Source organism: Rhipicephalus sanguineus, chromosome 5 (genome assembly GCF_013339695.2).
Source record: "Rhipicephalus sanguineus isolate Rsan-2018 chromosome 5, BIME_Rsan_1.4, whole genome shotgun sequence".
Taxonomy (NCBI): Eukaryota; Metazoa; Arthropoda; class Arachnida; order Ixodida; family Ixodidae; genus Rhipicephalus; species Rhipicephalus sanguineus.
The window spans coordinates 108,490,990-108,507,657 of record NC_051180.1 but is presented as its reverse complement, the minus strand read 5'-3'; the positions used below and the strand labels follow the sequence as shown (position 1 = coordinate 108,507,657).

At 48.2% G+C, this 16,668-nt stretch overlaps 1 protein-coding gene and 1 non-coding gene across 7 annotated transcripts in view; one reads left to right on the top strand and one right to left on the bottom strand.

Annotated features, from left to right (window-relative positions):
- The window catches only part of LOC119394107 (neogenin), a 577,826-nt gene that overhangs the window by 282,501 nt on the left and 278,657 nt on the right, over window positions 1–16,668 (top strand). The gene's annotated exons all lie outside the window — the stretch shown is intronic.
- Window positions 1,459–1,531, bottom strand: Trnak-uuu (transfer RNA lysine (anticodon UUU)). Its single transcript has one exon. It is a non-coding gene; the product is annotated as a tRNA-Lys (tRNA).

Below are 16,668 nucleotides of genomic sequence, written 5' to 3'. Positions count from 1 at the left end.
GGAAAATACACGGCGCCGAGCTTTACTGAATACTGATGCGCACGCACGCGGATTTCTGTGTGTGTGTGCATGCTTGTAGCCATTCCACATTATTTTTTACATTTTTTTTCGTACACTCTTTGTTTGTTCGCGGTGGCTTCTTTCGAGCGTCACCGCCAGAAATCGTCTGTCTTTTCTTGACTGTTTTCTTTCTTCTTTCTTTTTTCCTCATCCATGTCTCGCGACTTTGCCTTTGCAGTTGCGTGCGTACATCTTTACACTCTCCTTCGTATTCTTCTTGGCTGTGCGTATGTTTAGAGCTCTTCCGGGGCCCTCGCCATATTTGGGCGCGAAGCAGGCAGTCAATCGAGGGTGAAGCAGACGCGAGTGGCATCGCCTCTCCCACCATGCTGGCCGCCTTATTTAGAGCCCACGTCTCAGCGTGACAGCATCGCTTAGTGCCGGTGCCGACGGGGCTGCATCCTTTGGCGACGATAGTTGTGTGCCATCCGAGAGTGTTGATGCACCTCATGTTGGGTTTGAGCAACTCTGTTTTGTACTGTTTTTGTTACGCACTCTTTCTGCTTCTAAAAATAAAGAAGTATACTTTCAAGCATAGCTTGCTAGCATAGTGAAGCAAATTTTTTATTATAAAATGGGGCAGAGAGAGAAAGGAGGCATTAAAAACATCACAATATACGAGCTGTTATCTTTTCTATGTGTGTTTATATAGTTATGTGTGTTTATATAATTTATTCATCGTGAAGCTAACAAGTTCAAGTTGAATACTTATTGCTGAGCAAGCTTAATTGTCTTGGCAAGATAAATATCGAAAACTGCATACTTTCACAGCGCGGGGCGTAATTCCGTAATCGAATAACACTGCACCTGGATTACGGGAAAAGGTGGCGGCAAAGGAATACAGCGAATAAATATTAGCGCTTGGTTTGCTCTTTTTTTTATTTACTGGCTTCTTCATCAAAAAGTGACTTGATAACCTTCAAGTTTTACTTTATCATGCTTATTATTAATTTCATTTTATTCTACACAACAAACGCATTGCGACTGCGAAAAAGACGGAATTCCATCTAAAATGTGAACGTTCGCGATTTCGTCTCGTCGATACTTCCCGTAAAGTCGTAACAAGAACAACGATAATAATGGCGGGTAGGGGAAGCATTATAACGACAAATAGTAGAGCTTCGATATATAAATAATAATAACGTCATAGTTAACAAAAAGGGGACGCGCATACAAATACGACGAACCGTCAGGTTTGCTTCTAGTGTATGCTGCGGTGTCATTGTGTCTGCCCACAATTATGGAACTAGAGTAGCACGTAGGTGAGACGCACTAACTGAAAAAAAAGAAAGAAAGAAACTGAGACTATACATGACAAAAAGCATTTTTTTTGCCGTTTGGATTGATTCTCCGCTTCGACGTTGTAATAAATAGTCTTAGGTAAAAAAAAAAAACGCCCGCCCGAGCAGGGGCTCGAACCCTGGACCGTTAGGTTAAAAGCCTAACGCTCTACCGACTGAGCTACCCGGGCAGCTGTTTTTCTCGTGCCTTCAAGAACGACTGATGCAGGTGGCTTAGACGAAATGACATTTTGCTGTTCACTCCGTCACACCGGGGGTGCCCGCACGCAGCTGTTTGTCTGAGTCAACGCGCTGGCTTTTCATTTCTCTCCCGTTTCTCTTCGCGACTCTTGTGCCGCTGTCGCGACATTCATTTTGTATGTTGCCGCTCGCGCTTCCTTCCGTCGCGTTGAAAGCGTTGAACTGCCACTAGCCTTATCAGTATTCAACTGATATCAGGGCTTAAAGTCAGAGGGTGCTCAAGGGGGGGGGGGGTCTCTTCCATTTCTTAAGGAGGGGCTCTATGTATGTCTGTATACATATAGTTCGCCGCCCACTGAGGGCCCCCCTCCATCGAAGGGAGACTAAGCACTGACTGATATGGTTGTGAAAGAGTGTTCCGCGATCAAGCCATTGTTCCCGTCTCGCTCAGCGGTGGTGGGGAAGCCGCTGCCGACGCCGCTGTCCTTTTAAAACGTCGATTTTTCTCGTCAGCGCCGATAAACGATATCGCGAAAGGCCACCACAGTGTATCTGCGTAACAGATCGATAGCGATGCACTCGTCCGCATATCTCTATGCAGCGGATAAGCGGGCGAGCAACCATTAGCGCCGACATTGAAGGACACCCGTCTTTATTTAGTTCTAACGAAGCGCGCCTTGTAGGCGACCTGTTTCGTTGTGTAAGAGCGCACAGTTGCTTTCACGCCACGTTAACCGGTGTGTGTGTGACAATGCCTGATGGTTCGCAGCATTGCAGGGATCAATAAGGGGCATTTAGCGCCCTATTACGGGGTGCAGTGAATGAAGAGAGGTGGGGTGGGAAGAAGATAACTCTTGCAGCTTCAGTTATCTGACCAAGCGCAAGGAAATGTTCTGCTTCGCTTCTTAGCATGTTATTCGCAGTAAATTACGGTCGTGGCTGCCATGTAAAGGTCGTGTTGGGCCACAGGATTATTATTATTATTATTATTATTATTATTATTATTATTATTATTATTATTATTATTATTATTATTATTATTTAAGTTTTTCTGTGTTACACACGCTGGTTCATATAGGCTTCGTGTGCTATACGTATGTGTCTCGCATTTTTCTGCGAAGTTCATTTAATGAGACGACTAGGAGCCTCCGCAGCACTCTGGACCCAAGCTTGATACGCATCGTGCTTAAGCACAGAGCGTTTGTATCCGTTTGTATGTGTGTACTTATAGCTGCCGTCTTGGGGGTATGACGTGCGTCTGTCTCGCGTCTTCTTCTGCGCTGTGCCTATAGAGTGCGACTGCGTATAGTACACGAGCGTAGTATGCAGTGCGCTCGCGATACGCAACGCATGTATGGGTGTATGCGCGCCTTTATAATTATAGAGCGGATCGGCAGTGAACCAGATGTCGGCATACATCGCACGCGCGGCGGTCGAAACAGCGACGAGCCCCGCCTCCGATACGATCGCCACTCCGGGTTGCCTCAGCGCATTTGGTTCTCCGCTACGGACGAACAACACTCGTCTGCTCATCAGTTGTGCCCGATCCATGGCAGCTCGAGGACCCATGCGCTTGCGTAGCGCGTTCCGCAGATGTTCGCATCTCTCGATACACTTGTTCCCATAGCGAAGAAGGGGGATGAAGGAGGACACGCCCACTATAAACTACCATTGTTCGAAGCAGTGGTGTGTATGGCCGTGGCGAAGGGCTAATGCATCAGTCGTATTCATGAGTGCCCGCCCTCCGTTGATATCGCCTGCGCTCGTCGATCACTCCGTGGTAGGAAGAACGTCGTATGTACATGCGATAAACTCCCCTGCACGCTGCAAGCTGTCGTACAGAGACTGTATTGCCGCTTCATCTTACGAAGCTATACCCTACAGTGAGGCGTACTACATTCGAGTGCGTTTTGATGCAAGAAAATGGTGTGGTGTTAGCATAATAATAATCGCTTGGGTTTGACGTCCCAAAACCACGATATGAGTATGAGAGACACCGTAGTGGAGGGCTCCGGAAATTTAGAGCACCTGGAGTTCTTTAACGTGCACATATATAAATCTAAATACACGGGCCGCAAGCATTTTCGCCTCCATCAGAAAATGCGGCCGCCGTGGCCGGGATTCGATCCCGCGACCTTCGGGTCAGCAGTCGAGTACCATAACCACGAGACCACCGCGGCGGGTGGCGTGGTGTTAGCAGACAGGCAGAGTGTAGTGTTGATTCTAGAGAGCAAGCGCGGTCTAGCCAATGCTCTATAGTTCAGGGGCGTAGCCAGGGGGGGGGGGGGGGGCACGCCCCTCTCCCCCCCCCCTGAAATTTTTTTTGCTATAGCATACTGAGCTCAAAATGACACTCTATCACATCTGCCTGCCCGACCCCTACTTCAGATCAAGGAGGTGCCCCCCCCCCCCCGAAAAAAATTTCTGGCTACGCCCCTGCTATAGTTGAGATTAACATAAATGTATCTGGTATTTCAGCTCATGTAGAGGGTCGGACACATAACGGATAGTCAGTTGGCTGAATACAAGAATGATTTCCAACGGAAGGGAAGCGCAGTCGTTGTTGGCAGATAAAATATATCTCGCACGGTGAAACGAGGAATTTAGCGGGCATCCCGCTGATCTGACGTAAGGGTAATTTGAGATTGCGGGCATTGTCTTTGTTTTGCAGTTGACATAAGATGTAATATAATCACGATAATGTGGTAAATTTCATTTATAAGTTTATTATATAGATGCAGTTAAGTGAATCAATCGTTACGCGACTCTGTAACGCCTAGATGAACGCAGTCTGGATGCTTCGATTTCTTCTTTCGCATGCGTAACAGCCGAAGGTGCAGCCTTCGTATATAAAGTATATAGAAGATGTTTATTGGTATTGCATATTCCGGACATGCTATATGTCATGTTTAGTTATCGTGGTCCATGGTTGAACTTTACGACTGGACCTTAGTGTAAACTAACTAACTAACTAACTAACTAACTAACTAACTAACTAACTAACTAACTAACTAACTAACTAACTAACTAACTAACTAACTAACTAACTAACTAACTAACTAACTAACTAACTAACTAACTAACTAACTAACTAACTATAAATAAATTAAAAATAAATTAGTAACACTAATGTACACTTGAGGTGCTGCTTGAACGTCTCTAAAACGAACGTTTTCTTTTCTTCGCAGGTAAGCAACGTCCACCGATACTCCTCCATTGAAGCGTACCATGCGCTCGGCACCACGTTTTGTGGCCGAGGCACGAATAATCCGGCAGGTGGAATAAGCTCCTCGGTACGCGGCTGTTCGTCCACATCACCGGTATGTGTGCAACCGCGATGCAAAGAAGCAAATTAGTGTTGGTGTTATTAGCGAGCGCCCAATCCCACTCCTTATGAAAAACCGACAATTCAGCTAGCGAATACGTAAGCTGGTATGGAAATCCGCCGCGTGGACGGTTTCTTCTCGCCGTGTCAAACAATCCCTATTACATATACACCCGGAGCTGAACAGTAATTGATGTACACACAGACATCTCCTGTGAGAATCCGCTCATTCCGATGTGTATACTGCGGGAAAACTAATAGGGTCACGTCTACAAAAATATTGCATCAGGAAAGCGCCGTAGCAGACACAGTTTCAACAAACAATGTGGGGAAGTTGTAAGGAGACTGAGCAGTATCATGACACGAAGGCATCGCAAAGATATGCGGGAAATGCAAGGTATAAGTAAAGTCTGCATATAAAGAATTCAAGTGACTTTGCTTCGGGATATACCACACCGGAAGCAAACGGGCTGATAAGGCACTATGATGATCATACTAAAGAGGGCCAATAAGCTTAGCAATAGCACATTTTACTTTCAAATTAAGTCAGAATAAGAATGAGCGCCGTGCTATACTCTAGCACTTATTTTATAGTGTACACATTGTTTGTCATGGAAATTGAGATATTGGCATGCGAAACTGAAACTGAAACTGGCGTACTTTTTTTTTTTTTGAAATGGGGAAATTCGGCACTTCAGGTTATTATTTAGGCAAATATGTAGTACTTCTGACTGGGTGAGGCAACAAGAACTGCATGTAGGTGCTGTTTTATTTTGTTCATCCTGCTTATAGATTCACCGACGGCATTGCTAGAGCGAATTAGTGTGGGGGGGGGAGGGAGGATTTTACGTTTGCGCTCATTGGTGAGAATTCTGTGTAAGCACGCTATATGCCGAAACATTTTCGCTGTTCTCGATTGCTTTCGCTGTTCTGACAAATGCCTAAAACGTTCTGGTGGGGTGTCTATATGGTAATGATCGTATATATGAGAGCAGATCCGAGCGTTTGACGTTTATAGTTGCGACTCTGGAATGTGTCATTCTCCGTTAACTTGCAAGTGAATGCTCTACTTGGTGCCGTTGACATGGTTAAGATCGACGACGAACGAAGAAAATTTGGCATAAAGGAAGTATTGCGCTGCCTATAATGATCACTAAAGGTACAACATGACTCGTTTTAAACGATGTCGCTTCTGAAATAAGAAGAACTGGAGTGCCTGTAAAAAAAAAAAAAGAAGGAAAAAAAAAGACAAGGAATACACAAATTCGTGATGAGTGCAGGAACCGTTAGTGGTGAAACGGGCCCTTAATGGATCGTCAGAATTGAGCAAACGGCACTGCTTTTCGCAAAAGGCTGGCTTACACATTTTCTTACTTACCGTTCGATTGCTTACGAAATCGTCTCAGTATATACGAGTCAACTCGCCCCACAAACCGCTTTGAGCATCACGGACGCGTTCTCTTAGCGCATTTGCTAATCCTACATAGAGCTGCTACACAGCCGCTTCTGTTGCTCCGTTAACTCATTTCCTTTTTCTGGCAGCGTCAGCGTCTGGGGACTTCTTTTTTTTTTTCCGCATTAATGACGCAACAGCGTCTTGGGGGGAATGGCACCGGAACCGCCCCCATGAGGGCTCTGTTGCAAGCTATACATACACCCACTTTTTTCTTCTTCTGCAGGGCCTTGTTAAGACGGCGTCTGAGACCCTCTGCGAGTCGTCGTCTTGTTCGTCCTTGTGCAAATAGTATCTCTTCATCCACGTCGGAGTCGGTGTTTGTTTATCTTCATGGCGCTCGAGGGACTGGTTTACCCATTGCTGCTTATGTAAGCAGCACTTGATCATTCGGGGTCCCATGCTATGAGTTCACCGGTTCCTCAAAGACGTCAACATAAGAAGCGGCCGGAGGTGGTCGGTGTCACTCGTATTCATTATTTTTTATGTCTCTACCTTCAGCCAGTTCTGATGCTGCATGGTCCGACTCTCTATGCCCTTTCACGAGTTTTCTAAGTTTTTGTGGTTAAGTGCGGTATACCCCGAACCTTTTCTTCGCGTCCAGCCAGCTGACGGCACAGTTATCGCTCCCGGTGATACGCCCTCCGAGGTCGCTTGAATGACAGGCTTTTTTTTTCTTGGTTTTGTTTGAGTAAACTTCCGTTCTTGGGCAAAACGGACCTCGTTCATCCCTTGACGCCCGTTGCCCGTCTTTCCCATTCTCCTAGGTGTCTCCGCTCCAGCTTTTTTTTTTCTTCTCTCAACAGAAGTGCACCTATAGGACAGTCTCCGTTCTAGCAGAACAGATAAGAGGCGGGTTGACACTCTCATTGATATGTTTTCTTCGTCGCTTCCTTCCTCCGTTTTTCTTCTCTTCTCGGTCTGCATCATAACAAGGTTACAACATCGGGAAAGGCAAGCTGCGGCAGACTTAAATGGGAACCTAAATAAATCTTACCCGAGCTTGCACTACAAAAAAAAAAAAAAAAAAATCTGCTTGCACCGTTCGTGTTTCTTTTGGCTGCTGTGAAATAGAAGTTCTTACTGAAGCTCTAAATGGGGAAAAAAAATAGAAAATCCTGAGATGGTATGAGGATGCCACAGAGAGTTGTGCGCAGTGCGCTAGGGAAGCATGGCTGTTCTTTGCCATTCTCGCGGTTCACTCGTTCGTTCTGCGCCGCCTCTCATTCTGGCGCTCAACTGGCGCGTGCACACGACGCCAGGCCCTCTGCCTGAGTGCTATCTCTGCGCTCGAGTCTTAACAAAACCGTGCAACACTGTCAAAGGTATACGGATGAACGCAGAGATCGCTGCGATTTGTACCGGTGTGTCGAGCCGCACAGTGGCCATGGGTGACGGGAGCAGTGTCTCTAGTGAAATGGCGCAGCAGTGCAGGACACGATGCACAACGAAATTGGTGCAACGAAATGATTGGCGTTGGAAGGTGACCTTTCCTGTTTGTTTGACAACTTAACGAAAAGAACAAAGGAAAGCCTTCACACTTAGAGGCGTTAATTTACTCGCAAGAAGAAAGAATAATAATTGTTGGGGTTTAACGTCCCAAAACCACGATATGATTATGAGGGACGCCGTAGCGGTGGAAATTTCGGAAATTTCGACCACCTGGAGTTCTTTAACATATGCACCTATGGAGCCTCAAGCATTTTCGCCTCCATCGAAAATGCGGCCGCTGCGGCCGGTATTCGATCCAGCGAACCGCGCGTCAGCAGTCGAGGACCATAACTACTAGACCATCGTGGCGGGTCGCAAGAAGAAAGAATTCGGGCAATGTTGTACCATACGCCGAGAAGGCGGGTTCGCGGTTTCTCGCGGCACGGAACCTGCCGAGCGTGTGATTTGGGGGGCATAGGAATCCTGCTCCTAGAGCAGTTGGGCGAAAGGAGATAAAAGGAGATTTTCGGGTGAGGAAGGAGTGTACATTCCGCTGCAACGATGTGAGACTTTGGGCTTCATTGGTGGGAAATCTTCCTTAAACGCACTGTGCAAAGCATTACGGACAAGCAAATTGGCGGGAGCTCTGGCGGGAAATAAAAGAAAGCACGGGGAAGCCACTCTTGCAGGACGGGAACGCAGGAGCGAGCAGCGGGAGGGAATAGGAAGAAAGGGAATACAATGTGCTGACTTGAGGAGAGACGTTACGGCACGGCACTCTCGGTAGGTCTTCTCGGCTTACGGTGAGCCAGGCGTCGTATACTGCGCGTGAAAGCTTTGTACCGTATTCCATTTTTATGTGTTTGCGTCTTTGCCTTCTTCCTTGACTCTGGCTGTTAGCGACCTTAAGCGCGAAAGGTGCTTTCGCAGGTGTGGGCAATCGGGAAAGTTCTTTGAAAGTGGTGCACTAGTGCATGTTTACCCCTCATGCCTTGTTTTATATGCAAACTTCGTAACTCTGTACCTTCTGAGACGACCGCTCGAGTACAGCACGCCGTAACAATTCGAAATGCCTTCGGTTTAATACCGACGGTGAAAGATTATCGACGCTGGGCCACTTTTGGTGACCGGAAAGTGACGTCCAAGAGAATGGAGGTCGTGGTGGTGTGTGGCGTGACTGGTGGTCGTCGTTGAGGTGGAATCGAGGGTATGCGCGACGGAGGAGCGCCGGTCAACTGAAACCGGTGTACGAGCCACGCGTGATGCGGCGTTTGTCATTTTTGGACGCTCGGGGATGGCGTGCGAGCGTTGTAGTGCACTTCGCGCACCGTGGAATGGGCGGCATTCTGTATCTCAAGAAGCTCGGCGTTTGCGGCAAGGTCGTACGGTGGCGCGCCGGAGCAATTGAATTTCGCCGGGCGCGGAGTGGAAGAACAGCAGCTAGAAATCACTGAAGGAGGTCTCTAAATTAAATTTCCCCATCTCCCCCTCCCTATCTCCCTTCGTGAAAAGAAAATGAAAAAGCGTTGCTCCGTAGATCGCGGCACGCACACTTATTTTTTTTTCTTTTTTTATTTCTATATAGACCCCGCGCATGGCGTGTGGGGTCCTGGGGTCTGCGCGGAAGCGTGAAAAAGGAAGATCGTCATTGCACACTTCTTTTCTCTTTTTTTTACTTGTTGCTTCTTTCTGAATTTTTTCGAGAATGGAGGCGCCGTGGTGGGGGAGTAGCGGTAACGCTCTTCGAGTGTTACTTATACTCAGACCCCTTTTCTCTGTGATACAGCCCGCACGCTGTTCTTTTCTCGCGCTTTGCTGCAAAGCGGTGTCGGCGATCACACTCTCCCTAAAAGGAAGGAACCCTCTCCTCTCTTCGCACCTTCTTCTTTGCTGGTGGGCCAAATCAGGCAGTGGGCACTCTCGCATATTTACGGTTGCGCAACCTCTTCTTGCGAGACGGATACCTAGCGAAACTAACTGCAGCCGCCGCAGCACGTTGCTGGCTTGGGACGGGCGTATATGTATATTGCGAGAAGTCTCTCACTCAGACTGGCGACATGGCCGTTGTCGTGCGAGTCTTTGCTGCAGTTGTTGCGGCTCCCGGCTGCCGGCTGGAGTCAAATCGGACGCGTCATACCGCACCTTCCGTGTCTCACACGTCCATTCGTATATCGATAAGAATTGGAGCTTCTATATTTCGTAGGGTTAATATGCTACAATTTTTCGTCAGAGCAGTTACGTCCGCGAGTAAACTGTAGTCAGTCAGTCAAGTTGGATGTCAAGACAGCCATTCAGTGACAGAAAGGTTTTTTTTTATTAATCTGTGATCTGTGGAAACATACGTTCGCTTTTCCTGTTTGGTTGTTTCTGTTTGCAAACTCAACTAGCGTAAAGATTTTTTTATGTAGTCAGATTCTGAAGCGCCGCATTCGCGAAGCTTTTCGCCTGTCTGCCGTTGATCGGGTGGCTTCGCTGATGATAACGTTGCACATCACTATTGGTGTTGGTGGTGGGTGTCGTGTTGGTGATGGTGGTAGTGATGGCTTTAGTGATGGTAGTACTGATGGTGGTGGTGATGGCGGCAGTGATGGCTGTATCACGCTGGTGTATAGAAGTTTTATCCCAAGTCGAGATATATCATTAGTTAACTGTTCAGGAGACCGCCCGAACTGCTTTGTATTCACAGAAGTATGACGCTTTGTACAGATCGTGTGTGTAGACAAAAGAGGGTGGAAGCGAGGGAGTTCTGGCATCCATGCGCGATAGAAGCAGCGTCTGTATACGCTCACCTCGACATGAGCCGTTTTGCCCGGGGCTGCGTTATTGCCTTGCGGGCCAAGAGACGACGAAATGCGGAAGTGGTGCAGTGTTAATTAAATTCCCTCGTCTGAGAGAAGGAGCGATCCCTCAGTTGGCGCCCAAATGAATTGCACTGGCAGATATCGTGCACTGCGAACTCCCCAGGTCCCCGTCGCTTTTCTCTTCCAACGCCTGCAGTCAGTCATCGCTGCCGTTTTGATGGCGGCTCCGAAGTGAATCACGGAGCGCCGAAATAGGAAGAGGATCGCCAGCTATGGCCTAGTCGTCAGCAAAATCGAACGCGCTCAGCGAGAGGTGGTGTGGAGCGGACTGACCGAAGCTCCCTAAAGTGGACGCTTTCACGAGTTGGTACGACATATTTGATGTAAACACGGCGCCAAAGACAAGAGGACCAGCAGCGCTGCTGTCTGTGCACCCCTTTTACCGATCCTCTGTATTTTTGCGCTGTTTTCATTTCAAGTATGCCGAACCTCCCTTCCTTGTTTCTTAGAAACAGCTGCGTGTTGTCATTAAGGTAGAGTTCATGCACACCCGTTGCGCGCTGGCTTTTCGCGGGATGCGCGCACCACTGTTTCCTAGGTACGAGGGTACGGCTTCCGGTACGGCTTCCTGATATCGTGTGATGCTTAATAACGCCTGTTGGGGGAACCTATTGTGGACGCTGCGATAACTCAGGTGTTCAAATGGGATCCGGAGGCCTCTGCTATAGAACCCCTTCATTTGCACTGGCATGTCCTTCACCTATGAATGATAATTATAGAATAAATTTAATAATAAATCTAATGATTGACTAATTGACTAATCAGTCAGAGAGGCGGTATTCACGTAGGGTCGAAGGGTGTAACAGCTGCGGCATAATTAGCTACGTGACCGCGTTTTTTTTTTGTTTCTTAAGCTACATTGTATCATCAGTAAGAAGGAAATTTCTCCGCGTATACTACGAGCAAATATTCTATTTAGGGGCCCTAGAATAGGTACCTACTTCGCGATGTCATCTCATTGATAAACTGCCAGATGTCTCAGTGTCCCGTTCTTCTGCAGCTCGTCCGAGGTGTGGACTGTACTCGCAGCAAACAAAAAAAAAGTTCTTACATTCAGTACCATTCGACAGCGCTGGTGTGAGCCAATGTGTAGTTAAGCGAATGCGAATGCCGAATGACCTACGGCCCTGACGAAGGAAAAGGTCTGTGAATTGGGCCACGGTGGTATCTGCTGGTGTAAGAAAAAGCTGTGAGCCTTTGTCACTCTCAAGCTCGCCCCGGGCGCTCCAGATAGACCGTGCAATAATGACCAGTTTTCGCTGGGGCAACGCTTCAATGACGTCCATTTCAAACGCCCCGCAGTGAGACCGAGTTTACTGCTGTTATGCCAGGGCTCCCAACCCAAACTTCCTTGCTTCAACAAGGCATTCAAGCTGGTAGAACGTCTGACGCAACCAGCGCCAACACCCGCTGATGCAACGAGGCGGGAGTCTTACTCAATCCCCGGCAACTCCGGCGATGCGGCTGACGCAACCAGCGTCAACACCAGCTGATGCAACGAGGCAGGAGCCTTACGCAATCCCCGGAAACTCCGGCGCTGCGTCTGACGCAACCGACGGAAATCTCTCCCGCAACGTGCGGCAAGCCCTCCCCCCGCGGATCCGGTTCCAGCCAGCGACCCACGGCGGTTCCTGATTGGAGGCTTCGAACTACTGGCTGATGCAAGGGGTCGGCCAGGGCTATAAAAGAACCAAGCTGCGCGGAGAGAGACAGCGAACGAAGAAATCCCGGGTCGTCGTCGCACCGCTGTGCGAGCCCGATAAGCTGTCGGCCCCAGCGCCGAATATGTAACGCCTATGTTTATATGTATATAAATTTGCCTTCACTCACCGTCGCCTTGATCGCTCCGTCTATCAGGTCTGCGCAGAAGCAGTCGCAAGCTGAGACACCTGTTACCCAACACTGCCGACCGATGTCGATCCAACGGCCGCACAATCGCCTTTGTGCTTACTAGGCGAGCGTATCTTCGATTGGGGACCCGTGCCTTCATCCCTCTATATTCGATTTGCTATTCGCGCGTGCTGACCATTATAGCACGCTCCAAAAGGATTGCTGCGTGTTGGCTGCTCGTAGACAAGAAAAAAAAAAAGCGCTGAATGGAGCTTTTCGAAAGCCATTCTGCCAAGAACCACTCTGCGAGCCTTGCTTTTTTTCAACGTTTTTTAACTGAAAGGCACGGAACCGAGAAAAGAAGGCATGTCGTCGAATGCTTTTCCTTTACGGAGTTTTTCGGAAGGCGAATCTTTCTCGAACCATAACCGAATGGAGGGCGAGAAAGCTCGCTGCTATGCCAGCCGAGGGGCGATGGCGATGGCGCAGCGCGTAACGGGTCAGTGGCTATGCGTACAACAACGGGGGATAAAAGCTAAAACGAGACCGTTTTTACGCCAAACGACGTCGTTTTACAGCCGCGCCGCAGCGTCCCCCTATAGCTTCAGGAATACACAGTCTTACACATCCAACGCAATGTTCGCAGCTATTGGTCAATGTTGTACACACGCACGCACGCACGCAACGCGCACACAGGCGCACACGAGCGCTTGCTTCAATGGCGTGACCTGCACTTTATCTTTCTTTTGTTTATCTTTTTTTTTGGTCGGGAGGGGGGGGGGAGGCGTTGTAGTTGGAGAGGCGATGAAAGAGATAGAGGGGAGGGGGACGCATGGTTCTGCCGCACCGCTTTGGCAGAACCTGCAGCATCTGAGCGCACGTTGACGAGCAAGCGCCGGAGCGTGCGGCCGGTCCCTCGTGCTCGCGCGGCATGCGCGAGGATAGCGCGACCTGAAGAAAGTACACCACACCGGCGACTGCAGCCATCGCAACGCTTTCCCGTTTTTAACACGAAAGTGTTTTATGCCGGGGTCCACCAAGACTTCAGTGACGTATTTCCGTCACGGAAATGACGTTGAAAAAATGTACATCATCAGATGGCAAAGAAAAAAAGTTCCGTCAACCGAGAATCGAACCCACGACGGCTCGGTCCGCAAGAACACATGCCGGGCACGCTATCCACTGCGCCACAGCCACAGACTCTAGACGCTTTACAAACGCGCCTTTTATATCTACCACCCTCCTGTCACAGTGCTCTTGGTCGGCGGGGTGGTGTTGCCCTCTATGAGCGGTAAAGTAAAGTAATTCATCATTACTGTGACCTCCGCGATTGGCACCTGCAACGCTTGTTGCTAAACGTCCGTCCCGTTCAGCGTGTTTTCAATAGAATTGCAATTTTGTCAATGCCTTAACACACCGTGAGGAGGCGATCTTAGCCCACGCGTTCCCCGCTAACGCTACCCCCGAGAAAAATCGCGGCCGGGCTGCAGGGCGGCGCGACGCGCTTTGCGTTTCCCTCTAGTCCAGCCGTGGTGTTCAATCACGCTTTAACATGCCGCGGGATGGCGACCAAGTTCTGCGTCCAATATGCGACGCTCTTCTGGCCATCACACCTCGTTCTCTGATTACGCTTTCACGGTTATCTACTACAGCTACCACAAGAGTTCGTTTAATCATTGAACGTGTACGTTTGTCGTCGGGATGGACATGAAACACTAAGCATCAAAGTGGGTGCGTCGACGTTAAACGGTGCTATAGCTGCTAGACATCTATATACATTGTGAAAACCCTCTCATACAAATGTATTACAAACATTCAACTACTTCTGTAAGGACACGTTTTACGTTCGTGTTATTCCGATTCGTATGACGGAGGGATCAACCATGTTTTTTTTGTTGCCCTTTTATACCACGCCGACAAACGGGCGTGCACGACCCGTTTTGCTATGCCACGCCCGGTGTGTTTGAAGTCCGCGTTTGTGAAAACGAAACAAAAAAATAAAATAAAAAACGACAGTGATGAAATAGTTATAACGAGAGAGCCTCCGGCTGGGCTGGATATATATATGTATATATATATATATATATATATATATATATATATATATATATATATATATATATATATATATATATATATATATATATGTGTGTGTGTGTGTGTGTGTGTGTGTGTGTGTGTGTGTGTGTGTGTGTGTGTGTGTGTGTGTGTGTGTGCTAATTCTACGCACGCATGCATGTTTGTTTGGGACACGGAGAGCGGGAGCTCGCGTCCTTTCATGTCACGCTTGGGCCGAGTGGTTTTTATTTCCGGTTAAGGACGTATCTGGCTTTCGGTATCAAGCCTCTAAGCTCCCCGCCCCCCCCCCCCTCCATTTTTACCGCTTCTCGGCCTACAGCTTCAAGTGCTCTTATATCTGACCTTTTTTTTTTCTTTCTTCATTTGTTGTCTTCCGTATCGGTCGACTTATATGTGAGCCGGTCGTGTAACGGCCGCGACGGAATGAAGCTATCCATTAAGCGAGTCTTCTGTTCATCAAGATTTCACGAACCGGCGCCGCCCCTCCCTCCCCCCTTTTCCGTTCTCCGATTTCTCAGAAAGCCTATATACACTGGATCGCCTGGCGTCAATTATACGGTATTGGCTACGCGTTTGTACGGGTCGTATCGCTCTCTTACGGAGCGCCGTAAAAGACGCGTCAGTGTCCGTTTCGAGATAGTAGAGATGGTATATTTCACAGGACGAGTACTAATGAGGGTCCAGCTGTATGTATATGCATGGGGAAATGGCGTGGTGAAACAAACTGGTTGTCGTGGAGTCTAAAACTATGCCTGTAGTAAATGAGCTTCATACTCTCTATGCACTCTACGTCAAGCCCCGGATAAATAAGTGCTAGCTCTAGCCAAGAAACCAGACGAATGGGTTTCCTGTCTATACCTAGCACTTTACGTGTGACCTGATTAGGAGTGTAGTTGTCAGGAGTATACCGCGAGAAACTTTGGAGCACGGAACCTTTAGGGTGTTTGCCGGCGCAAAATGAAGTTCGAAAATGGTTGACATATCCGTATGTTCATCGCGTGACCTTTGAAGCTTTACACTCTCAATTGTTGAAATATATGTGTACTGTTCACCGAAGGACGAGGCTTCATAAATGGTGTCCATTCGCTCGCATCCTATAGCTGTCTTCTTTTGCTTTTATGACGAAATGTTGCGCCGCGATCCATGGAAAAACGAATGAGCATGAACTGGACCTCTCGCATCTATCCTTTTCTCATTATCACGACACGGTTTTTATACTATGTTACATTCCGTATAAAACTGCGTTTATGATACACCATCTCGTTCCATACTTTTGTGCGTATAGCACGACTTTCGCGTGCCAACTCCGCTCCGAAGAACGGGTAGTATCATCGTACTATATATGTGTTCCAAGAGTTAAGCAATTAATGCCTTAATATCTTGATCTTTGCGTTACGAAAGACGAACACATGAGAGAAGAGACAGGACAGGTGCTCGTAGCGCAAAAATCAAGATGTTAAGTACTCGCCAACTCGGCCAACAACAAGTTCTTATTAATTAATGCCTCTTTTGCTGTAGGTTTTCATTTGTTTTGTTTGTTTTTCTCCCCGGAGTGTTTCCGGCTTCATAGTTTCAACCGAGACAGTACGGCACAAACAATGCCACCTTCCGGAACGTTCATCCACATGAAAGCTAAAACGTGCATGCAATCTTTTTTTATTTGTCCTTCTTCTGTGCAATATTCTCTGAATAAGCGTGGCTTTGTTGTCTCTTCTGTGTGACGTAGTACGCTTGTGTCGGGCGAGCGCGTTCGTACGTGTCGTCTTCGCAGCACAGCTGTCGCGAGACAGTCCCGCTGCCATGCCCGCTGCAATCTGTCGGTAAGATCGACGGCGCGTGACCGTGGTAGGCCGCTTAGAGTGCACCAACAGGGGCACGAAAGGTTAGCACTGCGCTGTCTGGAAGAGAAAGAGCCCGGCTGTGCGTATATCTGTGTGCGTGATATAGCCAGAATCGGGTGCAACCCTCGAAGATGGAAGAAGTCAAGTTCAAGTGGGAGCGTGAACACTATGGCTGCACCTATTTCCTCTTCGCCACCCACATCACCCCTCTCTCTTTTTGGGCGCTCACGAACGAGTGTCTAATTTTAAGAAGAGTGCAGGGCCGTGGGTGCAGCAGCGGCGTCCCATTCGGCCTCTTCCAAGCCTT